The following is a 27,446-nucleotide window of genomic DNA, read 5'->3' as shown; positions in this document are numbered from 1 at the left end:
CAAGTTCTGAAGACCATTAGGTGTGATAGTGATGATGGAAAATGCAAAACGCTGCAGAATTCCCACTGAACTCTGCATCCTCCCATAACAGAGGTCCTCCTATGAATGATGCAAGCAGAAGCATTTAGCTACAGTGAGCGCAACAGTCATGATTTGCAGATTGGCTAGTTTTTGTTTTCTCAAGACATTCAAGAAGGACTCTGGAGGCATGCATTTCGTGCAAACTCTTCCATGACAAAGCTGTACCTGAATGGTAACAGCAGAGAGCCAGTTTGATGTAGTGGTTAGGAGTGTGGACTTCTAACCTGGCATACTGGGTTCAATTCTTCGCTCCCCCACATGTAGCCAGCTGGGTGACCTTGGGCTTGCCACGACACTGATAAAGCTGTTCTGACCGAGCAGTGATATCAGGGTTTTCTCAGCCTCACCCACCTCACAGGGTGTCTGTTGTGGGGAGAGGAAAGGGAAGGCGAATGTAAGCTGCTTTGAGCCTCCCTTTGGTAGAGAAAAGCGGCATATAAGAACCAACTCTTCTTCTTCTTCTTCAGAAGTTAAAAACACTGGCAACCTTTTCAGCAAATGCCGCCATTACTTCTGTTCTAAGAGTCACCCTGAGAACATGGTAAGTATATTATATCTGGCATAAAATTCTATTATGAGTCCTTGGCACTACCATTCTAAGTAGTCTTACACCATTAATGGCAGTCTCTTTAAGATGACACTGTTAATCTGAAAACTGGTACAGATTTTTATTTATAACCTATGGTATGTTGCATTTGTGTTTATACATGTATGTGTGTGAGAAACCGAAACAGAGAGAATGAAAGAAGGAAGAAAGGAATGTGTGTAGAGAGAGAGGGGGGAGGGAGGAATAAAAAACATCAGGCTTACTCTCAGCAATGTTTCTCCAGTTCAGAGATGTATGCCTGTCCAGAAGTGCTGCACACATGTGTGGAACCTGTAGGAGGTATGCTATTATCTATTTATCTTTTCTATCTTTCAAGTTAGGGGAAAAAATTCAAAAGTTGGCTAACAAAATTAATTGGCAACAAACTAGACAAGCTAAGGTATTATAGAACATGACACAATAACAAACTAGTAAATTTTGCACCAAAGACTAAACATCAGCCATGGAACCGGCAGAAAAGCAACCAAATTAAAGTAAGAACAACCAGAATATCCTGCATAGCTCTCTGAAACCTCTATATCAGAAAGAAAGGACTAAGAAGGAAAAGAAAAGGTAGCCAATTGTGTTAGACTGGGGAAATATGTTCATAGAAACCTGGGACAGAAGGGGTTAGCATACTCAAAGGTCAAGCAATATGGCTACATTCAGAATTTACACAAAATCATGGTTAATTCAGTTATGGGATTAGAATGATCACTGACTATGGTTATTTAAGATGTTAAGTCAGGATCTGAATCTGAAACCACAGTCTGAAGTATACCTAAGAAGCTGCCTTACACTGAATACATAATTCTTAGTTCATCAAGGGCAGTCCACTTAGACTGGCAGTGGCCCTCCAGACTCTCAGGCAGAGGTCCTTTGCATCGCCTGCTGCCTGGTCCTTTCAGCTGGAGATGCCACAAATTGAATATGAGACCTTCCAAAGCCAAGCAAATGCTCTACTACCGAGTTAGGGTCTCTCTGCAAAGTTGAGCCTGGGAACCAGTGGGAGGGTTGGGGGCAGGGGCATGACGGTGGTGGGGGAAATGACTATGATGAAGTCACTCCTGGAAAAAACTCTGAAGTGAGAGCAATGGCTCTAGGAATCACTAGAAATTATATGATAAACTATAGAGATTCTGGCAATTCCTAGAACTACCGTTGTCACATCTTATTTTTTTTCCTGGAAGTAACGTTATCATGCATGTCTTTTAAAATTTCCCCTGATCACACTTGGAATCACAGTGGGCAACAGGACTTTGGGGTGGAGAATCCCACTCTGACCAGGGGCTTGGCAGGTCTAGTTTGAAGTTGTATGATAAACAAATCTTGACATTCATATGTGAACATCCTGGTTTAAGGATGACTTCATCCCAAGTATTGTAATGCAAGCCAGAATACCATCTAGGCTTTTCAGGAGATGGGGGAAAGAGTGAAAATAATGAAACCAAACCATGGTTTCAGAAGCCAGGTTTGTAGTGTGCTGATCCAGTCTTGTATAATGTCTGTAAACCTGTACCTTTAACTATGTGGCTGCCCTAGTTACCCATAGTTACTGGCAGCTGGTGCAACTTAAAGCACAAAAAGTCTATGCTGGTAGTATATGAAAAACACTCTCCCAACTGCTATTTACCCCACAGCTAGTTTTCCTCCACAAAGTGGTACAGCAGGAAGTGGAGGCAATTTTGCATGATTCTCACTCTTTACTAGTCTCCAGTCTCCAGCATTCGGTGCATAAATCTTCCCCCATACAGTCAGTCCCTATGATCACATTATCAATATGAAAGTTTACAAAATGCTGCAAGTTTTATTTTTATGTGCAAGGAAATTTTTAAAAATCCAATCTCTACACAGTCCAAAATACAGGAAAAATTCTAGCAGCTAATCCTGTGCAAAGTATAGACTTTACAATATATATTTTTTCCATACACTCATACACCAATAGGTTGGAAGAGACGTGCTAACCATCCCAGAGTTTTGCTGGCTCCATAATGCATGTCAAGAGCAGCAGTTTTTCTTAGGCATGATGACCAGCTCCCTGTCCACTTTCCCCAAGAATACTGAGAATACCATATAAGCAAACCTTCAAATTGTATCCTAAGTTAGGATCCAATGAAACTTAGGGAAATGCTTCATGGAAAATAAATGGTACTTTCATGACATGATCATGTTCAGGACATGAATGTTTAAATATGGACACAGACATCCTAGCACATTTCCCTCTAAGGTAACGGAACACCCAAGTCCTTGTACTCTAGTTGCCGACCAGTCTCTCATCATTTTTGTTTACTGAACACAGCAAAATGCACTCTGAATTCTTGACTCATATTCAAAGTAATGCAAATATATTTGTTTTCTAATGATACTAAAATAAAGCAGTTTTTAAAAGACATAGTTCTTGACTGGTGTCAACAGAAAGCATTATCAAGTATCTTCCACTTAGTAAACATTTCTCAAGTTGTCTTACTAGTACATTATCTGATCAAGAGTCCAGTAACAGATTACAATGGCAATGGAGTCTTTTTTTGCTCAGATCTGAAGGGTGCCCTCCAATTCTTGAATTTGGCAGTAAAGCTAGCTGTATGTTCTTCTCATGCACCACTGACTAAATAAGAAAGTTTTATCCATCCATGATCCACTAGATCAGGGGTAGTCAAATGTGGCCCTCCAGATGTCCGTGGACTACAATTCCCAGGAGCCCCTGCCAGCATTCGCTGGCAGGGGCTCCTGGGAATTGTAGTCCACGGACATCTGGAGGGCCGCAGTTTGACTACCCCTGCACTAGATATTTCTGTTCATTCTGTTTGCTGAACTTTTCAGAAAGCAGTCCTGCTCTGCATTGCTATGGTTAACTTCACCTGGAAAAGGTAATCCCATACGTCAAAGCAATCCACGCAATGAAATCTGACACAATTGCTTTGAGCACTAGCTTTGGAACAGCATGACTACACAACATAATTGTGTGTACTGTATTGTGTTGTGGTATTATGGTGACAAGCTTATACAATCAAAGCCCTCACACACAAACAGGCATTGCACACTGTAATTATATTTGTCTATCAGGCCATGATAATTGCAGATGGCAGGTAGGCAGCATAAAGCAATTCCTTTTCTCCTTTCCTCTGTTGTGGCATGTTTTTCTTTTTCCTCCAACTAAAAAAAGAATAAATTGAAAAAGAAAAGGTCAAGTTTTTTCCTCCTTGTAGTCTCTCCAATCTCATATCAAATTATATCTTGACTGAGATGTTTGCATTCTGCATTCTGTGAAATGCTTCTTTTCAGGTTCTTAGCATGTATGCTTCTTCCATTTATATCCTCCTAGAGACAGGACCAGTAAACATGGGGCAAAACCAAGATACTTCAGCTATAATGTTGCAGAGCAGACGTTTAGTATGTGGCTTCATTACATGGGGTCATCTGGTGGTAAAGCAAAACTTAAGCAGTGTATCTCAAAGCTTTGACTGGATTCCTATTTTTAGAATCAGAAGCTAGGCCATCCATCTTGTTTCTGTGTCAGTTCAATTAGCATTTGCTGTCTGGAAAAGAGAACACAGAGCTTCCCTAATTTTTAGCACTGGATGTTTTCCTAATATTGTCCCAAATGGTAATAATAAAAAAATTCTTACATGTTCTTAAATGGTAATTAAAAAAAATCGTACATGTTTTTAAAAGTAATATTTTACAGAACATTTTGCAAACAATATATTTTATATAACAATAACCCCTTGTTACTGTTGGACCATACATTTCCCCCCCCACTATTTCTCTAGGGAGCTCAGAGTGCTGTACATTGTTCTTCCTCCCATTTTATCTCCAGATCACTCCTGCAAGGTAAGTCGGGTTGTGAGACAGTGACCTCCCAGTGAGTTTGCAGGGCCAGTTCTGTCCTTGCCCACCCCCTGTTCTTGCTAGTTGCCAACTCCAGGCGGGTGGCAAAATGAACTCTTTGGGTAACCACTGCCACAACCTGGCTAAAGTACAGGGACACATCTGGGAGAGCCCTAACTGCCCCTTCCACACTCGAGGCCTCACATCTGTAGCCTCCTACAGCCCCAGCTCCTGAGCACTGTGGGGGATGAGATACTGCAAGGGTTCATAGAATAGAATCATAGAATCATAGAGTTGGAAGGGGCCATACAGGCCATCTAGTCCAACCCCTGCTCAACGCCGGATCAGACCTAAGCATCCTAAAGCATCCAAGAAAAGTGTGTATCCAATGTTTGCTTGAAGACTGCCAGTGAGGGGGAGTTTACCACCTCCTTAGGCAGCCTATTCCACTGTGAAATTTTTCCCCCTGATATCTAGCCTATATCGTTGTACTTGTAGTTTAAACCCATTACTGCATGTCCTCTTCTCTGCAGCCAACAGAAACAGCATCCTGCCCTCCTCCAAGTGACAACCTTTCAAATACTTAAAGAGGGCTATCATGTCCCCTCTCAACCTCCTTTTCTCCAGGCTGAACATTCCCAAGTCCCTCAACCTATCTTCATAGGGCTTGGTCCCTTGGCCCCAGATCATCTTCGTCGCTCTCCTCTGTACCCTTTCGATTTTATCTACGTCCTTCTTGAAGTGTGGCCTCCAGAACTGGACACAGTACTCCAGGTGTGGTCTGACCAGTGCCATATACAATGGGACTATGACATCTTGTGATTTTGATGTGATGGCCCTGTTGATACAGCCCAAAATGGCATTTGCCTTTTTTACCGCTGCATCACACTGCCTACTCATGTTTAGTTTACAATCCACAAGTACCCCAAGGTCTCGTTCACACACAGTGTTATCTAGAAGCGTATCCCCCATCCAGTAGGCATGCTTTTCATTTTTCTGACCCAGATGCAGAACTTTACACTTATCATTAAATTGCATCTTGTTCTCATTTGCCCATTTTTCCATTGTGTTCAGATCTCGTTGAACTCTGTCTCTATCTTCTGGAATATTTGCCAGTCCTCCCAATTTGGTGTCATCTGCAAACTTGATTAGTCCCTCCACCCCCTCATCTAGGTCATTAATAAATATGTTAAAAAGTACTAGGCCGAGCCCCGAGCCCTGAGGTACCCCACTACTCACCTCCCTCCAGTCTGATGAAACACCATTGACAACAACTCTTTGAGTGCAGTTCTCTAACCAATTCCCTATCCACTTAACTATCTGAAAATCCAGATTGCAGTCCGTCAACCTATCCATCAGAACATCATGGGGAACTTTATCAAAAGTTTTACAAAAATCCAAGTAAACTACATCAACCGAATTTCCACGATCCAGAAAACCTGTTACTTGGTCAAAAAAGGAAACCAGGTTGTTCTGACAGGACCTGTTGGAGACAAATCCATGCTGACTTCTTTGGATTACCAAATTGTCCTCCAGATGTTTGCAGATCACTCCCTTTAATATCTGCTCCATTATTTCCCCCACAACAGAGATCAGACTCACTGGTCTGTAGTTTCCCGGGGCATCCTTCCTCCCTTTTTTGAGAGCCAGTTTGGTGTAGTGGTTAGGAGTGCGGACTTCTAATCTGGCATGCCAGGTTCGATTCTGTGCTCCCCCACATGCAACCAGCTGGGTGACCTTGGGCTCGCCACAGCACTGATAAAACTGTTCTGACTGAGCAGTGATATCAGCGCTCTCTCAGCCTCACCCACCCCACAGGGTGTCTGTTGTGGGGAGAGGAATGGGAAGGCGACTGTAAGCCGCTTTGAGCCTCCTTCGGGGAGGGAAAAGCAGCATATAAGAACCAACTCCTCTTCTTCTTCTTCTTTTGAAGATTGGAATAACGTTTGCTCTCTTCCAGTCCTCCGGGACAGCTCCAGTCCTTAAAGAGGTCCCAAAGATGATGGACAAGGGTTGGGCAAGTTCTCTAGAAAGTTCTTTGAGCACTCTCGGGTGCATTTCATCCGGCCCAGGGATTTGAACTCATCCAGTGCAGCTAAATGCCTCTCGACAACCTCTCTATCCATGTTAACCTGCCACCCAGACACTATCCTTTGGCTGCTTCCATCTCTAGATGTGCCTAAACCCTTTGACCTGTGGGAAAAAACAGATGTAAAATAGGCACTAAGCCTTTCTGCTTTCTCTGCATCTTCTGTTAGAGTTTGTCCATCCGCACCCAACAGTGGGCCTATTGCCTCCTTTACTTTACGTTTGCTCCTCACATAACTGAAAAATCTTTTCTTGTTACAATGGGCTTCCCTGGCCAATCTTAGCTCACTCTCAGCTTTGGCCTTTCTGATGATTGATCTACAGTGCCTAGTAACCTGTAGGTACTCTTCTTTAGAGCTCTGTCCTTCCCTCCATTTCCTGAACATTTTCCTTTTCTTTCTTAGTTCCTCTTGAAGTTCTCTGTTCATCCAAATAGGCTTCTTAGAGCTCCTGCAGTGTTTTCGTCTTTCTGGGATAGTCATTGATTGAGCATGCAACAGCTCTTGTTTGAGTAGCGCCCACCCTTCACATGCTCCCTTCCCTTCCAGCATTCTCATCCATGGTATGACACTCATCATGTCTCTGAGTTTATTAAAGTTTGCCCTACGAAAATCCAACATCCATGTCTGGCTATAAGCTTCCTTGGCTCCCCATCTCAAAAGGAATTCTATGAAGACATGGTCAGTTCCCCCTAGGGTCCCCACCTCCTTCACCTCATCCACCAACTCTTGACTGTTGGTCAGTATTAAGTCCAGTATGGCTGAACCTCTTGTGGGTTCATCTACCATTTGATAAATGAAATTGTCAGCCATACAGGTCAGAAAGTTGCACAACTGAGGATGCTTCGCAGAGTTTGTTTCCCAGCATGCATCTGGGAAATTGAAGTCACCCATGATGACAAGGTCCTGCCGCTTGGATATTTTCTCAAGCTGCTCACAAAGTGCAGCATCCACATCCTCTCATTGGTCAGGCGGTCGGTAGCAGACACCAACCACCACACTGTTTGTTTTCCCCTTGCTTATTTTCACCCAGATGCTTTCCACTGTAGATATGCTCTCCTTCACTAGAATTTCCTGACAGGTAAGCCCTTTCCTCACATACAGTGCCACTCCTCCACCTCTTCGATCTATTCTGTTTTTTCTGAACAGTTCATATCCATCCACCATTACATTCCAGTCACCCCTCTGGGTCTTCCCTTTGCACTTCTCCTAGCATTTCTGAGGTGGGGGAGCACTATGTGGATTAGAGGACCATGGCCCAACTCCAATTTATATAAGATTAAAAGAACAAGTTTTAAAAAGCAAATCTTTAGCACAGATCAGAGTTAAGCAAAAGAGACCAAAAGAAATTCAGTACTTCTGTCCCTCTGCTAAACATGCCCTATCTGATGCTAAATACAGGGCAGACATCTTTGCTTAAAGAGGTTCCAAATTCTCATTGGATTGCTCATATGTCAAAGATGGATGCTCACCTCTTCTTCCAAGAACAGGCTCCTTCCCTAATGATCAGCAGGTGAAGATCAACGGCAAAAGCCCTTCTTCATTGTGATCAGGATTAGATATACTTTTCTGTCCCCTCCCACAGGAAGCCCCTTACCTAGGAGTTCTGGAAAGAAGAAGCTCTCCCTCCTCCCCCCCACTCTAAGTACCTGCTTCCTTGCCAGGTCAATTAACGTGTGAAAGGGAAGGTGGAAGAGGGGCTTAGCAGCCATTCCCCCCTCTCCCCCCAGCCTAGAGGAAAAATAACAGTCCTTTTGAACCCCCAACTGTTTCAGGTTAGAAAAAGGCCAGAGGATTTTTGTAGGGGATGGGGTGGAGATTATGAGAAGAAAGGAGAAGGCCTAGGCTTCATAATTGGCATTACAAAAGAAATAACATCATCACATCAGTGATGACTGATATTTGGGCAAAAACTCTATGGTAAAAATGACTTCTACCATAGAGTTTTTGCCCAAATACCAGAAAAAATCTGTGGTTTGGGCAGATGGCAGCAGAAGAGGAAGCTAGAATCTTCTCTAAAATAATCTATAGCGTTTTTAGCACACTATGTCATGTACAGACAGAATAAAACAAATTATGGCTATTTTGATAGCATTTTATCTATTTAATTTTGTTATGTTCCAGTTGGAAAGTACTTCACAAAATTCCCTTTACCCCTATTCTCGTTACAGATCCAGTTACCCACTAACATTACAAATGGCAGTTGAAATATTCCTTTAATCCAGACTTTCTCAACCAGGGTTTCGTGAAACCCTGTGATTTTGTAATGGCCCCAGAATGGTTTTGCCGATTGTGCATCAGTCTTTTTTATTATTAAAAATAATCTATACAAATATGAAGCTGTGAACCTGAAATAAAATAAGGAATCAAACTCAATCTATTTGCTATCAAATGTCACTACTGAGATTATTGTACAGTGTTAACTGGTAGGGGGAGAAATCCTATTTCTGATCTTCGACAACAATGTTTACATCTAGTTGGAATTTTCCAATTTACCAAAAGTTTGACTAAGATATTTCAAAGAAATGGTGCTGAAAACTTTTGAGTGGTGACTCTTGTTCAGGGAAATCCCTTACTTTCAAATCTCACTCTGATTTTGTTTTGGACTCCAAAACTCATTTGAAACTAGGCCCAGTTCAAAAAGTATTCATACTTGCCATCCTCTGCCTCATATCCCTTCCTGCTAGTCCTTCCAAAGAACAAAAACTTACCTTTCAAACAAGGGTGATAACCATGAGTGGAAAAGGGTTTCATTATCCACAGGATGAACTTCAAAGACTTCTGCCTCTCTTGCAGAGCCAGCTCACAATCATCGTTTCTTGTTGTTGATGGGAATCATAGTTTATTCTGCCAAAGAAGCTACAATTCAGCTGGATGTCATGGCTGGGAGAGACATCATCATCATCATCATCATCATCATCATCATCATCATCATCATCATCGTTGTTGTTGTTGCTGTTGCTGTTGTTGTTATTATTTAATTTTTTAGACCGCCCTTCTCCAATAGGTCTCAGGGCGGTTTACAACATAAACAGTTAAAACACAATAAAATCCCCATAAAAACCCCAATTAACATCAACAACAAGTAACATAAACATATAAGCGGCAGTTCTGGGAAGTTTAGTGAATCTGCCTTTGCTGATTTTTATGCTGTTTTGAGGAAACAGACAAGGGAGGAGAGCAGGGCGGGCAGGCACATGAATGAGCACCCAGAACATCTTTCAGCTTTACTGATTACAAGCACCCCCTCCTCTGCTTAATATGGAAATGTATGAGAATAGGGTTATTGGAGATCTTCTCGAAGTACAGTTGATTTCTAGATTACAGAGAAAATTTCCTCTGGAGAAAGTAGCTACTGTGAAAGGTGGACTCCTGGCTTTTTACTCTGCTGAGATCTTTCTGCTCCCTAACCTTGCCCTCCACAAACTCCATCCCAGATCTCCAGGGATATATCCCAACCAAGAGCGGACAGAGCTTTTCTGGGTTTTTTTTCCACTGGGAAAACTGGTGAAACGGGGAACACTGAAAATCCAATCCCATTCCCCTTTGGAATGAGTGAAAGGAAAGGTTTTATTCAAAATCTGTAGTATAAAAAACTTGATGTAAGACAATCGGCAGCATTTAATAGTGATAATATCTACCGGGGACTGTAGATATATAGGATGTGTTGTTTAAATGTAAATGATATTGGCAACAATTATTATTATGTTTTAATTATAATATATCAAAAAAGACTTCAGTGTTCCTAATGTATATGTGATTTAATATCCAGGTACGCTGGTAGTCTGACCTATTGTTACTGTGTGCGATTGTTTCTGTCCCAATAATGCACTTTCATTTGTTTATGACATAATTTGTTTTGTGCCTTCAAATTATATTTTACCTACCTCTCAAATGGCAAAATTTAGGATACCTATAGATGGAGCACAGCAGCTTGCAACTTCCTCAGGTATCTCACACACTTGCAGTTTTCTGGCAAATGTATAGACTTTAAAAGTATATGTCTTTGTTTTCTGTCACAAAGGCACATATAATTTTAAAGTCTGTACATTTGCCAGGTATTACAATTGTATTATGTTCTAAATTATGCATTTTATGTTATTTTACTGATTTAAGTTTATATTTGAATGGCTAGTGAGTATGGCTTATATTTCAATTCCCCCCAAATGGTCTCTTTTCTCTCTCTTTGACTTCGAATTTCTGGAAATTCTACATCTTTATTTGTAAGGCATAATAAACTTGGATGTAAAATATCAGCTCAATTCCAGAAATCCACTAGCAATCCTAACCTGTAGGCCAATGGTACTAAAATCTGTGGAATGCAGGAAGTCCCAGGATCAATTTCTGGCCTCTCCAGTTAAAAGGATCAGATAGAAGGTGATGTGAAAGATCTCTGCCCAAGGCCCTGGAGCGTCAATGCCATTCAGAGGGCATAATGCAGACTTTGACTGAGCAGTGGTCTGACTCAAGGCAGCTTCATGTGTTCAAGGGTCACTCAGCGTTGAAAGCTTTTGTAACAACCCTCCAAATGTGGCTCAGAAAGAGGCAGCAATCCAGGGCTGTTGAACCAAAAGGAGTTCTTGCGTGTTTTCAGCATCTCACCCGTTAGGAGGCAACAGGCCACACTCTGTACTCCCTGTATTTACCTGGCTATCTTCAAAGTAAGTCTAGGATTATAACCTGTAGTGAAGAACTAGTTAATACTTAATTATGGATGACAACTGGATCATTAAAACTCACACCTTTCCTTTATGTCATTCCATCGTTCTCTAGTTCCTTTGTGTTCTCAGTCTAGTTTTTCCTATTTTCTCTTCCTAGACTAAAATGTATTTAAATGTTCATCATGCCTTGCCAAGTTCTTCTCAGCTCTGTTCTTTCTGCGTTCACTTCACTTGCCAGTTAACATCAATTTAGACCCATTTCAGGCACATTTTACATGCTTCCCCCGTTTTTGGGTTTGTTTTTTTTTGCTACGAAGTTGAATTCCTGTTCAGAAGCATGACAGCATTTATTCTCTTCTAGTTTTACAGAACAATCCTACCATATGGCACATTTTATGAAAATAATGTAGGCTGAATGTTCGGATCTTTACGTCAGTTATATTGGCACCTATTATCAAAGTGAAAATAGACAGTTGTGAGAACATTAAAACATATTGAAGCTTCTTGCACAGCCGCTAGGTACACAGCTTATTCCCAATTTCTTAACTTCTTCTTACTCTTCTGCTTGTTGTTTTTCACTCAAATTATGACACCTTTTCTTTAAAATAAATTAAAGTTATTTCAATCTTCAAGTCTTCTAGAAAAGATTAATATAAAGCAGTCATTAGACTTTGGTACGAATCCAAGTTTTTGTAAAGCAAATAAGGGTGGTGGGGGGAAACCCTTCCAGGAAAATAAAACAGATTCAAATACTCACAACATGCATGGAATTAGTACAAATCCTTCCGATTATAGTACTTATCATTAGACGAAAGATTTTCTTTAATCCTGCACAATGTCCATGAATGAGGGTTTTCAAAGAGGTTGCCTTTTCCTGCTGACAGTAAGCTTGATCCGACGGGCCTCTGCAACAATGAACGTATGCCAAAGTATAGAGAACTGGTGGTGCAGTGTTGCAGGGCCTATATAAACAGACTGCTGGTATTGCTGTGGCTGTCTTGTGGTTTGCCAAAGGACCATGGCATTTGGGGGCATGGCAGTCACATCCAACCAAAATAGTAGTTAAAAAAGAAAGCACAATAATGGGGGGGGGGGTTGTTCTTCATGCTGCCACCTTGCACTGCTTCCAGAAAGTATTAAACATATCACTTAATATGCCTTTGATTCCAAATTTTCAGGAATACATTAAAATAATTACAGAAAAATTTTCTTTGAGGGAGGAAGCAAGGTCATACAGCAATATTTGACAATATTTGGTGTGCAATTTACCTTCAAACAGGACCATATTGTGAACATGGTAGTTTATCATTGCTAGTTTGTTAATCTGAAAATGGGTCTTAGCAGCTGGGTACTGGCTGTACAACACATATGACAATATGAGACTACTTAAAATCAGTCTGTAGGATCATTGTCCATGGGGTCGTGATGGGTTGGACATGACTTCACACCTAACAACAACAAAATCAGTCAAACCACTGAGGCATGTAGCCCAATACTAGTTATGCCTGTTGACTGGCATGATGGTAATTGGTCAATGAGACGTGACTCAGCTTTTTGTCATGAACAAGGCCACAGCTTTATTAACCAAACAATCAAGGATTGGCCTGGCATGAGCAATAGAGTAACCCCCACACAGCCTTCCGGCTGCTGACTTAGGCACAAGGGGCACCCTGGGTCCTCCTTCCTCCCAGCTGGAAGGAAGGCTCCCTTGCCCATTGAAACCTTCCCCTGGGAGGAGGCCAGTAATGGTTGCTGGGCATCCACCTCATTCAGGAATCCTTACCTCCTGGCTCCGAGCCCCTGGCCTTCCCAGCTGGGCAAGGCCATGCTCGGTGTTAGCCGACCTCTTATTGAGATTCCCTCCTCAGGGACCAGTACGCAAACTGGCCCCTGAACCAAATACTCTAGCTCGTGCTCCTATTCTGCAGCTGTGATGAAACTGAACACCAACCAATAACAAATGAAGGGCGGGAGGGTGGGCATCTGACTTCTGGCTCATATCGGGCAGTGAAGAGGGCACTCTGCATGTGCATGGCACTTATAAAGCGCTTTCCCCCACCCTCTCCGACGCCCCGATGCACTCCCTGTGCACTGATGCTTGCTGGGCCATCTCCCTGGCCCGCCCCACTCCACCGCGTCAACTGCGGCCTTGTTAAGCCTTGGCCACTCTGCCTTCTGAAGTCTTAGGCAAAGAACTTGCCTGCTTCTGTTGCTGAAACCACTTTCTTTATACTAGAGAAAGGACTCATTTCTTAACTGAATCGCATGCAAAGCATGTGTGGTGCTGCTACAGTTCATTCCTGAAAGCTCAGCAAGAATATCAGCCAGTCATCTGTAGTGCTGTGGATGACCTACAATGTGTGGCCATAAGCAGCTGGAAGGGGACCAGAGAAAAGTAAAGGGTTTAAAACAGGAAAAAATAATGGGGGAAAAAAGTTGGGACAATCTTAATAATGAGTTTTCTAGGCCCCTATCTAGAGAAATTCTAAGGAAAGGTTCACCATAATTTTACCTAGGCAACATGAGTTTGCCTCTATATTTGAGTAATTATGGCAGTGTTGCCCACCTGGAGGTTAGAAACCCAACCAAACAATAATAAAGTACATAATCAGGTAAGGACCACACCAAAGTACATGTAATAGTTTATCACCAGAATATTCAACTAGTTTCCTTGAATACTGTCTAATTCCTACCACCCCAAGCTCTTCCCTCTAACTATATCCTCTGTAAATTCTTATCTTGTCCGTGCCTTTAATGATGTGTTTCTGAATTACAACAATCACTACATTCTCTAGGGCTGCCATGCTAGCACTAGCAATGAGTGGGAGGTTTAGGGGGCAGGGATTTGTAAGTAGGCAGTGTTTCAAAGCCACAACATCACTTTGACATAAATCCATAAGTACATCATCACATAGCCACAAAGCCGTACTATTTCTCCTAAATGTTATGGTTTTACTGCAGAGTTTGGGGGGCATCCTAAAGCATTTTGCTGATATCACTTCGAGATTCACACTGGAAGGGAAACTGAGGGATTGGAATGGTGCCTATTTCCCTCCCTCTATAGTAGGAGACCTTGTAGCCCTAACAGTCTCCTAGATGTATCCAAGAACATTAAGGTACAAATATAGAAGAGAACCATGCCACAGAGATATCCGCTTTATTAGGATCAGTGGCTTTGCCTTCTAGGCATACTTTGCACCACAAAAATTAGTCTTGCTGGTCTGTGGCCTCAGTGTCATGCAGCCAACTTCTATTCACATCATGAATCTTTTGAAGCCTTAATTGTATTCAGAATCACAGCCTGTATTTATTTACAATAAGTGACTCTGGAAGATATTTTTTGTATGATCTCATTGAGCTAAATATTGTTTCCTTTCACTGTTGAATAAACTTTTAAAACTCTTGGCTGCAGCACATTGTTGTTCCTGCCTCTTTAAATATCACAGCTATGTGTGGGCCGTGAGTACGATTCCTTTGAATAGCTGTGATTCTCTGTGATCAGAAGCGATTCCTCTGTAATCTGTAACAGTTACTCTAATCGGATTTAAGGCTGGCCATGCACTTCTAACGCAGCCAGGCAGTGACATGTATTAAAACATTACATGGTTTTGCCTTTAAAGAGAAAGCGAACACTTCTAGTATGATGGCTCCTTCAGAGGAAAACCTCAGTTGTTATTTGTCTTTCCTGACTGAACTGCCCTAGTAATGTGTTTTCTTCCTTATTGAAGAACTCTGAGTGTGTCACCTTGTCACAGTACCATATTTTGGTTGTTAGCTCAGCCAAGGTTGTTGGCTCAGCCTGAAGGAAGGATCAGGAGTCCACTTTAACTTAAACAAATGAAGGGCGGTACTGTTAAGCACAAATGTTTTACTGTTAAGCACAAATGAAGGGTGGCAGGGGGCGGGATCAGGAAGTGCACTTACCCAACCTGGCAGGGGCACAACTTACGACTGCGCCCCAAGTCAGGAATCTGGGTGTGCCTCGCTTCCCATGGAGGCACAGGTCAAGAAGGTAGCTGGCCAGGCATTTTTCCATCTTCATCAGGCCCAGCTACTAGCACCCTACCTGTCCCCCGGACAATTGGCCACAGTGATCCATGCGATGGTCACCTCCAGAATAGATTTCTGTAACTCGCTCTACGTGGGCCTGCCCTTGTCCTTGATCTGGAGACTTCAGCTGGTGCAAAATGCACCTGCTAGGATCCTCACTGGTACACCTTGGTGGGCCCATATCCAGCCTGTGCTCAGGTAGCTGCACTGGTTGCCAATTGCTGTCCGGATACGGTTCAAGGTTCTGGTTTTGACCTTTAAGGCCTTACGCTAATTGGGACCCACATACCTGCATGACCGCTTAATGCCCTATGCTCCCCACAGGGGGGTTTTACGCTCTGCGGGTGATAATTTATTGATCGTTCCTGGCCCCAGGGAAGCACGCCTAGCCTCAACCAGGGCCAGGGCCTTTTCAGTCCTGGCCCCAACCTGGTGAAATGAGCTCCCAGGTGAGCTACAGGCCCTGTGGGAGCTTACAATATTCCGCAGGGCCTGTAAAATGGAGCTCTTCCATCAGTTTTATGGTTGAGGCTGGGGCCGACGAGGTAGATCTATGCCCTCCCTCCAGGTATGAGGGTGTCTGTTGTGGGGAGAGGAAAGGGAAGGCGTCTGTAAGCTGTTTTGAGCCTCCTTCGGGTAGAGAAAAGCGACATATTAGAACCAACTCTTCCTCCTCCTCCTCTTCTTCTTCTACCTCCTTCCCCCCTCTAATAGCAGGGGGTGGGGAGGTTTTCCACCATGTTGGGGATTATGTTTTAATTGGGTTTTTTTATGGTGTTTTTATGACTTGTAACCCGCCACGAGCCGGCTCGGGAGTGGCGAGAAATAAATCCAGAACAATAACAACAACAACAACAACAACAACAACAATATACCTGTGACCATTACTACATCCTCTGGCAGAGAATTCCATATTTTAATCAGTCCCTGTATCGAAAAGTATATCCTTCTGTCCATCCTGAATCTACTGTCCTTCAGCTACAATCGATGCCCTCAAATTCTAATATTTTGGGAGAAAGAAAAATTTCTTGGTTAGCTCTTTCTGCCCCTTGTATAATTACCTTTCCCCATACTATTTCCAGCCCTGTGATGCCATTTTTGAGGAACAGTGACCCAGACCATGCAAAATACTCCAGATAAGTCTGCACCATATAGCAGAATTATAATATCTATCATTTTATTTTCAATTCCTTTCCCAATAACCCCTAACATAGATTTTGTTTTTTTCACTACTGCAGCACAGTTTCATCAAGCTATCCACTATGACCCCAAGATCTACTCCCCTCTCCTTGCAACTTCAGTCCCCATTAGCATATACCTTCAGATGGGATTTCATTCATTCATTCATTCTCATCAATATGGAAGAACTGGTAGATGAGGTAGAAGTAGTGGGTACACTTGGTAATAGTGACCATGTGATTTTGAAATTTTCTATTGTGGGAAAGATAAAAACTTTATGTAGTTGCACGTATAGACTGGACTTCAGGAAAGCAGATTTTAACAGACATAAAGGTACGTTGGGTAGAGTCTTGTGGTCAGAAAGAGATGGGAGTCCAGGAGGGTTAGGAGTTTCTTACAAGTGAAATACTGAAGGCTCGGACACAAATAATTCCCTTGAGAAGAAAAGATTTGAAGGAGACTAAGGAAGCTAAGATGGCTCCATAAGCAGCTGTCAAATGGTTTGAGGAATAAAAAAGAGTCATTTAGGAAATGGAAGGAAGGCCTTATTACCAAGGATGAGTATAAACAAATATCCAATGATTGTAGGGAGAGTGTAAGAAAAGCTAAAATTCAATATGAGCTTAGGCTAGCAAGAAGTGTTAAACAAGGCTTCTTTAGCTATATTTCCAGTAAGAATAAGAGTAGGGATTCTGTAGGACCACTGTGAGGACAAGAAAGTGAAATTATAACAGACTAGTAAAATAGCCCATTGTATTCTAAAGACAATGGGCGCTAGCAGGGGGGGGAGAAATCAAGGGACTGGCGAGGGCTGGCTGAAGAAAGGTGGCTTACGGTAAAGAGGGCGACAGGGACGGCGGGCAGCTCCAGCGCGGCGGCTTCTTGGCGGCGGCCATCTTCTTTTTGCAGGGGTGTGTCCTTCGGCGGCGGGGACTCCGTGGGCGGCAGCTATTTGTAGGCGGTGCGTTCTTTGGCCGTGGGGACTCCCTGGGCGGCAGCTCTTGCGAGGCGGTGCGTTCTTCGGCCGCAGGGACTCCCTGGGCATTGGCTCTTTTGAAGCGGTGTGTCCTTCGGGCGCGGGTAGGTGCGGTGTGTCCTTCGGCCGGCGGTGTGTCCTTCAGTCCGGGAGCAACTCCTTCGGCCGTGGGGACTCCCTGGGCGGCTGGTTTTGCGGGACTTCCTTGAGGAGAGGCAGGCGGCTTCTTGGCGGCGTCTTCTTGGCAGCAGCCATCTTCTTTTCAGAAAGGCATTTCCTTCGGCCGCGGGGACTCCCTGGGCGGCTGGTTTAGCAAGGCGTTGTGTCCCTCGGCGGCGGGGACTCCCAGCCCGGCGGCTGGACGCGGTGAGAGGCACTTTGCGCCTCTCGCCGCGTCCAACCGCCAGGCAGGGAGTCCCCGGCAGCGGCGCTCCGCGCGACTGGCGGGGATTTCCTTGAGGAGAGGCAGGCGGCTTCTTGGTGGCGTCTTCTTGGCGGAGTCTTCTTGGCAGCGGCCATCTTCTTTTCAGAAAGGTATTTCCTTCGGCCGCGGGGACTCCCTGGGCAGCTGGTTTAGCGCGGCGTTGTGTCCCTCGGCGGTGGGGACTCCCAGCCCGGCGGCTGGATGCGGTGAGAGGCGCTTCGCGCCTCTCGCCGCGTCCAACTGCCGGGCAGGGAGTCCCCGGCAGCCGCGCTCCGCGCGACTGGCGGGGGCTCCCTTGAGGAGAGGCAGGCGGCTTCTTGGCGGCGGCTTCTTGGCGGCGGCCATCTTCTTTTCAGAGTGGTATTTCCTTCGGTGGTGGGGACTCCCTGCCCGGTGGCTTGACGCGGCGAGAGGCTCTCGCCGCGTCAAGCCGCCGGGCAGGGAGCCCCCGCAGCCGCGCTCCGCGCGACTGCCGGGGGCTCCGTCAGGCTGGGAGCAACTGCGCGCGGCTTGCAGTTCCTGGGGCTGGGAATCAGAGGGACCAATCTCCAGATTGGTCCCTCTGATTGTCTGTCATGAGAAAGGGTCCAATCCGGACCCTTCCTCATCCCGGACACATCCCGCCCCAGAACCCCTTACTGTTTTATTTAGTCCGTGGCGCCCGCGGCGCCACGGGCGGTGTACAGATGATGGAGAGAGGGCTGAACTGCTTAACTCCTATTTCTCCTCAGTTTTCTCTTGTGAGGGAAATAGTGCTTAATGTGGCAAAAACATATCACAACAGGGGGTGGTGGAAATGGTGGCCTAGGATCACTGTGGGGGGCAGTCCATAAACACCTAGTTTTTAAAAATGAAACTAAGTCTTCTGGGCCAGATGAATTGCATCCAAAGGTACTAAAAGAACTTGCAGATGTAATCTCTGAACCTCTGTCCATTCTTTTTTGACAACTCTTGGAGAACAGGTGAGGAGCCAGATGATTGGAGGCAGGTGAATGTTGTCCCCATCTTCAAGAAAGGGAAAAAGGAAGATCCGGCTAACTACTGACCCATCAGCTTGACATCTGTAGCTGGCAAAATTTTGGAACAAATCATCAGCCAGTCCTTGAGCAGCTGGAACTGAGAGCTGTGATTTCTCAGCACGAGTTTCACAAGAACACGTCACCTTATCTCTTTTTTTGAGAAAGTGACTACCTTGCTGGATCAGGGGAATGCCGTGGACATAGTTTATCTGGATTTCAGTAAAGCTTTTGATAAGGTTCCACATGATATTCTTGTTGACAAGTTGGTAAAATGCGGTATGGATTCTAATTCTGTCAGGTGGATCGATAACTCGTTGACAGATCATCCCCAAAGGGTACTTGTTAATGGTTCAGCATCCTCTTGGAGAAATGTGACAAGTGGAATGCCCCAGGGATCTGTCCTGTGTTGTTCAACATATTTATAAATGATTTGGATGAGGGATTAGAGGGGGTACTAATTAAATTTGCAGATGATACTAAATTGGGAGGGGTAGCAAACACAACAGAAGACCGGATCAGAATACAGGATGACCTTGATAGGCTCGAGAAGTGGGCTCAACTGAACAAAATGAAATTCAATAGGGACATATGTCAAGTTCTGCATTTAGAAAGGAGAAAACATAGACACCAATATAGGATGGGGGAGATATGTCTTGGCAGTAGTATATGCAAAAAGGATTTAGGAGTCTTAGTAGACCATACATTGAACATGAGTCAGCAGAGTGACTTGGTGGCTAAAAGGGCAAACGGGATTTTGGGCTGCATCAAATGGAGTATTGTGTCCAGATAACAGAAGGAGATGGTACTGCTTTACTCTGCTTTGGTTTGGCCTCACTTGGAGTACTGTGTTCAGTTTTGGGTACCACAGTTGAAGAGGGATGTAGACAAACTCGAGCATGTCCAGAAGAGGACAACAAAGATGGTGAAGGGTTTGGAAACCATGACGTATGAGGAAAGGTTGGGGGAGTTTGGTCTGCTTAGCCTGGAGAGGAAGCAACTGAGAGGGGATTTGATAACCATCTTCAACTATTTAAAAGGCTGCCATGTAGAGAAGTGCTCCCCAACCTTTTTATCACTGGGGACCGGTCAACACTTAACAATTTTACTGAGTCCCAGGGGGGGGGGGTAGTCTTTTGCCAAGGGACGCAGCAGCCACCTAAGCCCCTGCTCTACTTGCTTTCCCGCTGGCACCTCTGAATGTCCGCCGCCCACTGGGGGGCACTGCCAGCAGCAGCTACACAGTGCCATGCCGAGGGGAAGCCCAGACATGGCGGCCACTGGAGAGCACCAAATGTGAGCTGGCAGCAGAGTGGCAGGGCAGCCCCCAAGGCAGCAGCCAGGGGGGAGGAGCTGCGGCCTGGTACCGACTGATGCATGAACCAGAACCAGTCCCCGGACCAGGGGTTGGGGACCACTGATGTAGAGGATGGAACAGAGTTGTTCTCTCTTGCCCCAGAGGGACAGACCAGAACCAATTAATTCAAAATAATTTCCTTCTAAACTACAGAAGAAGTTCCTGATAGTTAGAGCTATTTCTCATTGGAACAAGCTTTCTTGGGAGATGGTGGGTTCTCAATTTTTGGAAATTTTTAAACAGAAGCTGGATAGCCATCTGACAGAGAGGCAGATTCTGTGAAGGTTCAAGGGGGTGGCAGGTTACAGTGGATAAGCGATAAGGTATTTAGTGTCCTGTATATGTTAGCGGGTTGGACTAGATCGCTGGAGGTCCTTTCCAACTCTATTATGATTAATTTGATTTTTAACCCGCCACTCTCCAAAGACTCATGTTGGAGTACAATATAACTTCCCCCATTAAAAACATGATAAACCTCCATCCTATAACAGAATAACAAAACATAGCTAAAAAGGATAAAATAAGATTGGCGGTATAGTCCCCTCATCTCAGCAGCTGTTCACCCCCCCAGGGTTGGATACACTGGATGTTACTGCGTAGCCTGAGGAGGGTCCCCTGTTTTTCCTGGCTCCGACCTCAACCAAAGACCTAGTGGAAGAGCTCCATTTTGCAGACCCTGTGGAATTTTGATAGCTCTGTTAGGGCTCTCAGCTCTCCTAGGAGTTCATTCTATCAGGTCAGGCCCAGGACTGAAAAGGCTCTGGCCTGGGTCGATGCCAGGCATGCTTCTTTGGGGCCAGGGATATTGGATTCCCCCCTCACATTGAAACAGTTTATTTTTGGGGGAGGAGGGTGAAAAAACCACCTAATTATCTTTTACCTCTAGACAGTTTTTATAGAAGGTCCTACATTCCACCTGATAATTTATTTTTGAAACTCTGATGATGATGATTTGGATTTATAGCCTGCCACTCCCCTAAGGCTCATGGCAGGTAACAGCATATAACCCCCCCTCCGATAAAAACCACTAATACATAAAAACCATGCTAATACATAAACACATCAGCCAACCTAACACGGCGACATTACCCAAGGAGGAGACCAGAAATAGCTTGAAAGGACTGCAGAAGAGGGGGACCCAATCTCACCAGATGGCGCCAGCCTCAGCCATAAGCCTGGTGGAAGAGCTCCATTTTGCAGGCTTTTCAGAAAGCTGGTAAATCCTGCAGGGCCAGCAGCTCTTCCAGGAGCTCATTCCACCAGGTAGGGGCCAGGGCTAAAAAGGCCCTAGCCCTGGTCAAAGCCAGATGCGCCTCCCGTGGGCTGGAAATCACCAACAAGTTAGTCCCCGCGGAGCGTAAGGCCCTGTGGGGGGGCATAGGGCGTCAGGCGGTCCCTCAAATATGTGGACCCCAGACCGCGGAGGGCCTTAAAGGTTAAAACTAAAACCTTGAACCTGATCCAGCTAGCAACTGGTAACCAATGCAGCTGCCTCAGCACCTGCTGGATGTGGGTCCTCCAAGATGTTCCTGTGAGGACCCTAGCAGCTGCATTTTGCAAGAACTGCAATTTCCAGATCAGTCGCAAGGATAGGCCCGCGTAGAGGGAGTTACAGAAATCTATTCTGGAGGTGACTGTCACATGGATCACTGTGGCCAGGTGGTCAGGAGACAGGTAGGGTGCTAGTAGCCAGGCCTGGCGAAGCTGGAAGAAGGCCTGGCCCACTACCTTCTTAACCTGTGCCTCCGATGTTAACGAGGCATCCAAGGTCACCCAAATTCCTGGCCTGGGACATGATGGTAAGTTGCGTCCTGGCCAAGGTGGGTAGTCGTGCTTCCTGATCTGCTCCCTTCCCCCCAGACCACAGGACCTCCGTCTTGGCAGGGTTGAGTTTCAGGCAGCTTTGCTCAAGCCATCCAGCCATGGCTTCCAAACATCTGGCAAATGGATCCGGGGGGGAGTCTGTGTGGCTGTCCATCAGGAGATACAGCTGGGTGTTATCAGCATACTGATGACAGCCCAAGCCATAGGTTTGTAGGGAAAAAAAGGCATTCCCATCTCCCGGAAGCTTGGGGGTGGGAGCGGAGGAGGGACCTTCTTCCTAACGCTATTTTGAGAATGCACATGTTTTTTGCTGATGTGTTGCAGGTTGTTTTCAGGAGTCAGGTGCTTTTTAAAGGGGGAATCCACTTTTTACCATTCCCCCGAAGTGCTATAAAAAAGTGAATGTTGCTGGAGTGTTGCGGTTTGCCATGCATAATGCAAAAAATGTAACGTTTACAAAGTGTTACAATTCAACTACATTTAAGTTGTGCGGAATGGATCTGAGACATAGAATAACAATTAATATTTACATAGCACCATTATTTGGGCATTAAAGTCATGGGCTGAAGAATTATTAATGGATTAAATCAAGAAATATTTCAACTATGCTTTATAGAACTAAATGCTTTAAGTCCCAGCTGAGAGCTGAAGGAGCACAAAGCAACTGGCAAACCATGAGGAAAAAGAATGTGTTATAAGAGGGGTGGACAAGCCTTGGTCAGGTGCGCAGCTGTTCTATGGAGCCATAAAAAGCGAATGCTTTAAACAGTTAATCTTTCATTAACGCTCAATTGCTCAATGCTCTCAAATTCTGAGGGCTGCGCTCTAAAAATGGCTGTTCCTAGTTCTAATGTCTTTAGCTCTGTAAGAAAACAGTGCCTTAATTCAGCATTTTAAGTGATGCATAATGGTTAAAGTGTAATTGACTATTCAGCTCCATCCTGCTGTCTATCAGTGCAAACCTATGCAGAATTATTCCTTAGCCTGATAACTATAGGATTCCACTGTAAATCCAGTATCAAATAGTTTTTAGTCTGTGAATTAGACAATTGAACTTAAATATGCACCATATGAAAAAGCTAAGAGGAAAAGCATTGAGGGACAAAGGACAACCTTTTTACCTAGGGTTACCCTGAGAAAAGGATCAATATTTACATAAGTTACAACCATGAAGCTTCACTGTGTAATCTTTGGATTTTTTCCTCAGTCAAGTAATATCTCCATAAAGAGTGATATGCAATATGAATGGCAATTAAGTATCTTAATGTTAGCTCAATATGATATTCCCTTGATATACCACTGTGCACCTATGTGACATAAATAAAGCAATACAAGGTGATTTCCTTCATTGCTGCTCCTTAACATAGCATATATGTATGTAGACTACATGTATGACTTCATGCAACAGCATATGCATTTATAGCCTCCTATCTTTCTCCTATTATAGACATCAAGATATCACATTGGATTGTCAAGAGTTGTTCCATCTGGACACTGATCAGACTCCAGCAAGTTTACTGGATCATGTTTGCACCAGTCATAATCTGCATTTTTCAGAGCTCCATTGGATTTCTGATACAATGCCATGTGTGCAGTTTACAGATAGATTTTCTTGCACAGATCTGACACCCAAGGAAGAAACTGTTCCCTGTGAAGCTGTTATGATACTGGTTATAGTTGCACCAGAAGAAGGAAGAAATGGGATGGAGTAAGACTGGGAGGGGTCAGGAGTCTGGGAAGATTTCTTTCCACTGCTTACAGCCACTGGGGTTTAATGCGATCTATAAACTCATCTGTCTGTTTACATACCAGCAAATGATACGTCTCTCTGATCCACTTACATTTTCAAGCCTAATGTATACACAGGGCACTGATGCTGTGTATACAAGACACAGAGATAGCTGGGGGCAGTGTGCTGTCCCTGCTTTCCCAGCACACTGTCACTCTTATGAATAAAGCATTGGCTCTGGTAAAGAGTCTGAGCACCGGCGAGCCACATTGCGTGCAAATCCGGCTCAATGCCTGAGCTTCCTCGAGGTTGAAGCTAATCCTAACTGACAGGTTACAGTAAAAGTACTTTATAAAATCAATATTAAATTCACAGCCTTTGACATCTTGGGACATCAAAGATAAAGGGGGAAATAAGCCGTAGAGTAAACAGTCCTGCAGCTATGCCAGTTGCTCAAGGAGAGGCCAAGGAAGACACAGGAGGCCATGGGGTGAATTAGTACGGCACTAGTCTTGTTTTTATAGCAAGGTCTTGACATCAATGAAAACATTAGAAGAACGGCACGCAAACTCTTACATACAAGAAAAAAATAGAGATCAGGAATAATCCAGGAAATTGTGGCTTCTTGAACCTTTGATGGCTGACGAGATGAGACTGCACTACCGCAAGCACAATACTGTTCCCTCCCCTTAAAAAAATAACTTAGTGGTATATGAAGCCAGGAAAAAAAAAACACCTGCACACACATTTTTACCTTACAGGAAAAATGCTGGCTGAGGATTTGCCTGTGGAGCTCTAGTCTAATAATATCATATATCACAGACATAAACCCTTGTGAATTTCACTAACATCAGCACCCAAATAAAGTCAAACATTGTCTTGTTTCAATTCTGGTGTGAACTATGAGTAGTACGGGGGATTAAGGGAGAGGGAGGCTGATCATGAATGAAACATAAGAAACTGCAGAAGAAATAGCAGAAATACTTCGTTGGGCTGGGGGAGAATTTTATAATTTGCATCAACAGGCACATGACTGAAGCAATTGTCTGGCATAACAAACTTCTAATCTCATTGTGGTCTAGTAGATGGACTAAAGAAATTAGGGTTAAAACCCTTGTAAAACTATGAAATTCAGTGGATGTCCTGGGGCAAGCCACCTCTCAGCCAAGCCTGCCTCATGAGGCAGTTTTGGTAAGACAAAAAAGTTGATGTACATATTCTAAACAGCCCCATGTTGTACCTTCTGCTCCTGAGTTATGAACTGTAGAATCAAAGAATTATAGAGTTGGAAGGTTCATTTTTGAGTGGGCTATTTAACCATAATGCAGCAGAACATTTTCCAGGATACTACAAATTTAAATAGTCACTCTGTGCCATTGTATTGAAACAACCCCACTCAAACCATCCTGAGTGCTTGGGAAAATGGACAGGAAACAGGCAAATAAAATCAATTCTGATTTCCTTTCCCATGAAGACTTGTGTGGCCAGTTTGGTTTTACAACTCAGGAGCAAAAGGTGCAACATGGGGCTGTTTTTTTATTATCATTATCATTATTGAAATTATTACCTGCCACTCCCATTGCGGGTTACAACATTAAAAATCCCATAATAAAATATAATCATCCCCAGTTAAAACCATTCTGAGTCCGATGATCAACAAAGCTTCTTCCCACTGACAACACCCCCGTCCAACGCCTCAGGGTAAAAGAAGTAATGGGAGGACAGCGTGATGTCCTGGCTGAACTGAGGAGGGGCCCTTGATCCTATTGCCACCTGGCCACAACCAAATGCTTGGTGGAAGAGCTCCATCTTGCAGGCCCTGGAAACAGACACACACCCCATGTAAAAAAGAAGCAAAGGCCAGAGCAGATTAACTTCATGGCCTTATTCCTATAGGCTAGGGAGCCCATGCAATTTGCTCCATAGGTATACCGATCAGTACTGGTTTCGTTCATGTCTTGTTCACCAATTGCAAACAGGAGCTGATTTTATACCAAACCAAGGCTGTGCATAAGGCGAGGGGGGTTTAATCCTACCCCAAAACGATTAAATCACAGAAATAACACAAAAAGCTATTCATTGCATTAATGAAAATCTGTTCTTTCTTTCAGGATGTACTCCCCCTCCCCCCCCCAAAATGTACTCATGAGAAAACATTCTTGGAATCCTTTCCTTCCCTCCTTAATAGCTCCTCCCCCATGGCTCAGGCTGCTTAACCCTTCCAGTGGGCAAATGAGAACAAGATGCAATTTAATAAAGATAAGTGTAAAGTTCTGCATCTGGGTCAGAAAAATGAAAAGCATGCCTACTGGATGGGGGATACGCTTCTAGGTAACACTGTGTGTGAACGAGACCTTGGGGTACTTGTGGATTGTAAACTAAACATGAGCAGGCAGTATGATGCAGCGGTAAAAAAGGCAAATGCCATTTTGGGCTGTATCAACAGAGGCATCACATCAAAATCACAAGATGTCATAGTCCCATTGTATACGGCACTGGTCAGACCACACCTGGAGTACTGTGTGCAGTTCTGGAGGCCTCACTTCAGGAAGGACGTAGATAAAATTGAAAGGATACAGAGGAGAGCTACGAAGATGATCTGGGACCAAGGGACCAAGCCCTATGAAGATAGGTTGAGGGACTTGGGAATGTTCAGCCTGGAGAAAAGGAGGTTGAGAGGGGACATGATAGCCCTCTTTCAATATTTGAAAGGTTATCATTTGGAGGAGGGCAGGATGCTGTTCCAATTGGCTGCAGAGGAAAGAACACACAGTAATGGGTTTAAACTACAAGTACAACGATATAGGCTAGATATCAGGGAAAAAAATTTCACAGTCAGAGTAGTTCAGCAGTGGAATAGGCTGCCTAAGGAGGTGGTGAGCTCCCCCTCACTGGCAGTCTTCAAGCAAAGGTTGGATACACACTTTTCTTGGATGCTCTAGGATGCTTTGGGCTGATCCTGCGTTGAGCAGGGGGTTGGACTAGATGGTTTATATGGCCCCTTCCAACTCTATGATTCAGTGCTGCAGATAAAAGAGAAAAAGCGGCGAAGACTTATCAGCAGCCGCCATTGATGCAGTGGAGGAGCGGGCGGCAAGAAGACACGTGGGGGTGGGGAGGTTCAAAGCCAGGAGGAAGGGCAGCTCTGCATGAGAGGATTGTGCTAGCCTGGTTGGCGCCTGGGCGTGGGCTCAGGGCGCCTTAAAAGGCACCACGTGGAGGAGCCCTGCCTTTTGCACCAGGCTTGCCGCCCGAGCAGCTTGTCTGCTCGCAGCTGCAGAGTTTCTCGGCCGGGGAGGTCCCTTGGGGCAACAAGCTGTTGGAGTGCCTCCCTGGCCTTGGGACTCCTGAAGTCTGGCAGCGGAGCAGGAGTCTGGGGTCTCCTGCACAGCAAAGCCCTTCATCTGCGCTGCAGCTTTTTCGGGCTCTTTCAACCTTCCTGCCCCACGAGCCCGTTTATTGTCTGCTGTGCCTTTAAGAGCAGCGCAGCCTGCTTTGCCTAAGCTCACCTCCTTCCCACTCACCGCTTCCAGCACGATCCCTTCCTCCAGGCCTCCAGGCCGTTTCCTTGCATATTCGGAGCCTCGTCAGAGTGAGTGAAAGATTGGAGCCCTCCAGCTTTTCCCTCAGCTGTTCTCTGTGAGTCGG

General features: G+C 44.6%; 1 long non-coding RNA gene across 1 annotated transcript; it reads right to left on the bottom strand.

The window, feature by feature from the left end:
- On the bottom strand, positions 1-27,446 carry LOC143830476 (uncharacterized). Its single transcript, XR_013228472.1, has 5 exons — positions 27,323-27,446; positions 12,001-12,148; positions 9,294-9,429; positions 892-958; positions 1-99 (listed from the first exon to the last, which is right to left on the bottom strand). It is a non-coding gene; the product is annotated as an uncharacterized LOC143830476 (long non-coding RNA).

Source organism: Paroedura picta, chromosome 2 (assembly GCF_049243985.1).
Source record: "Paroedura picta isolate Pp20150507F chromosome 2, Ppicta_v3.0, whole genome shotgun sequence".
In the NCBI taxonomy this organism is placed as follows: Eukaryota; Metazoa; Chordata; class Lepidosauria; order Squamata; family Gekkonidae; genus Paroedura; species Paroedura picta.
The sequence above is the reverse complement of the archived record's forward strand: the minus strand, read 5'-3'. Positions and strand labels throughout refer to the sequence as shown.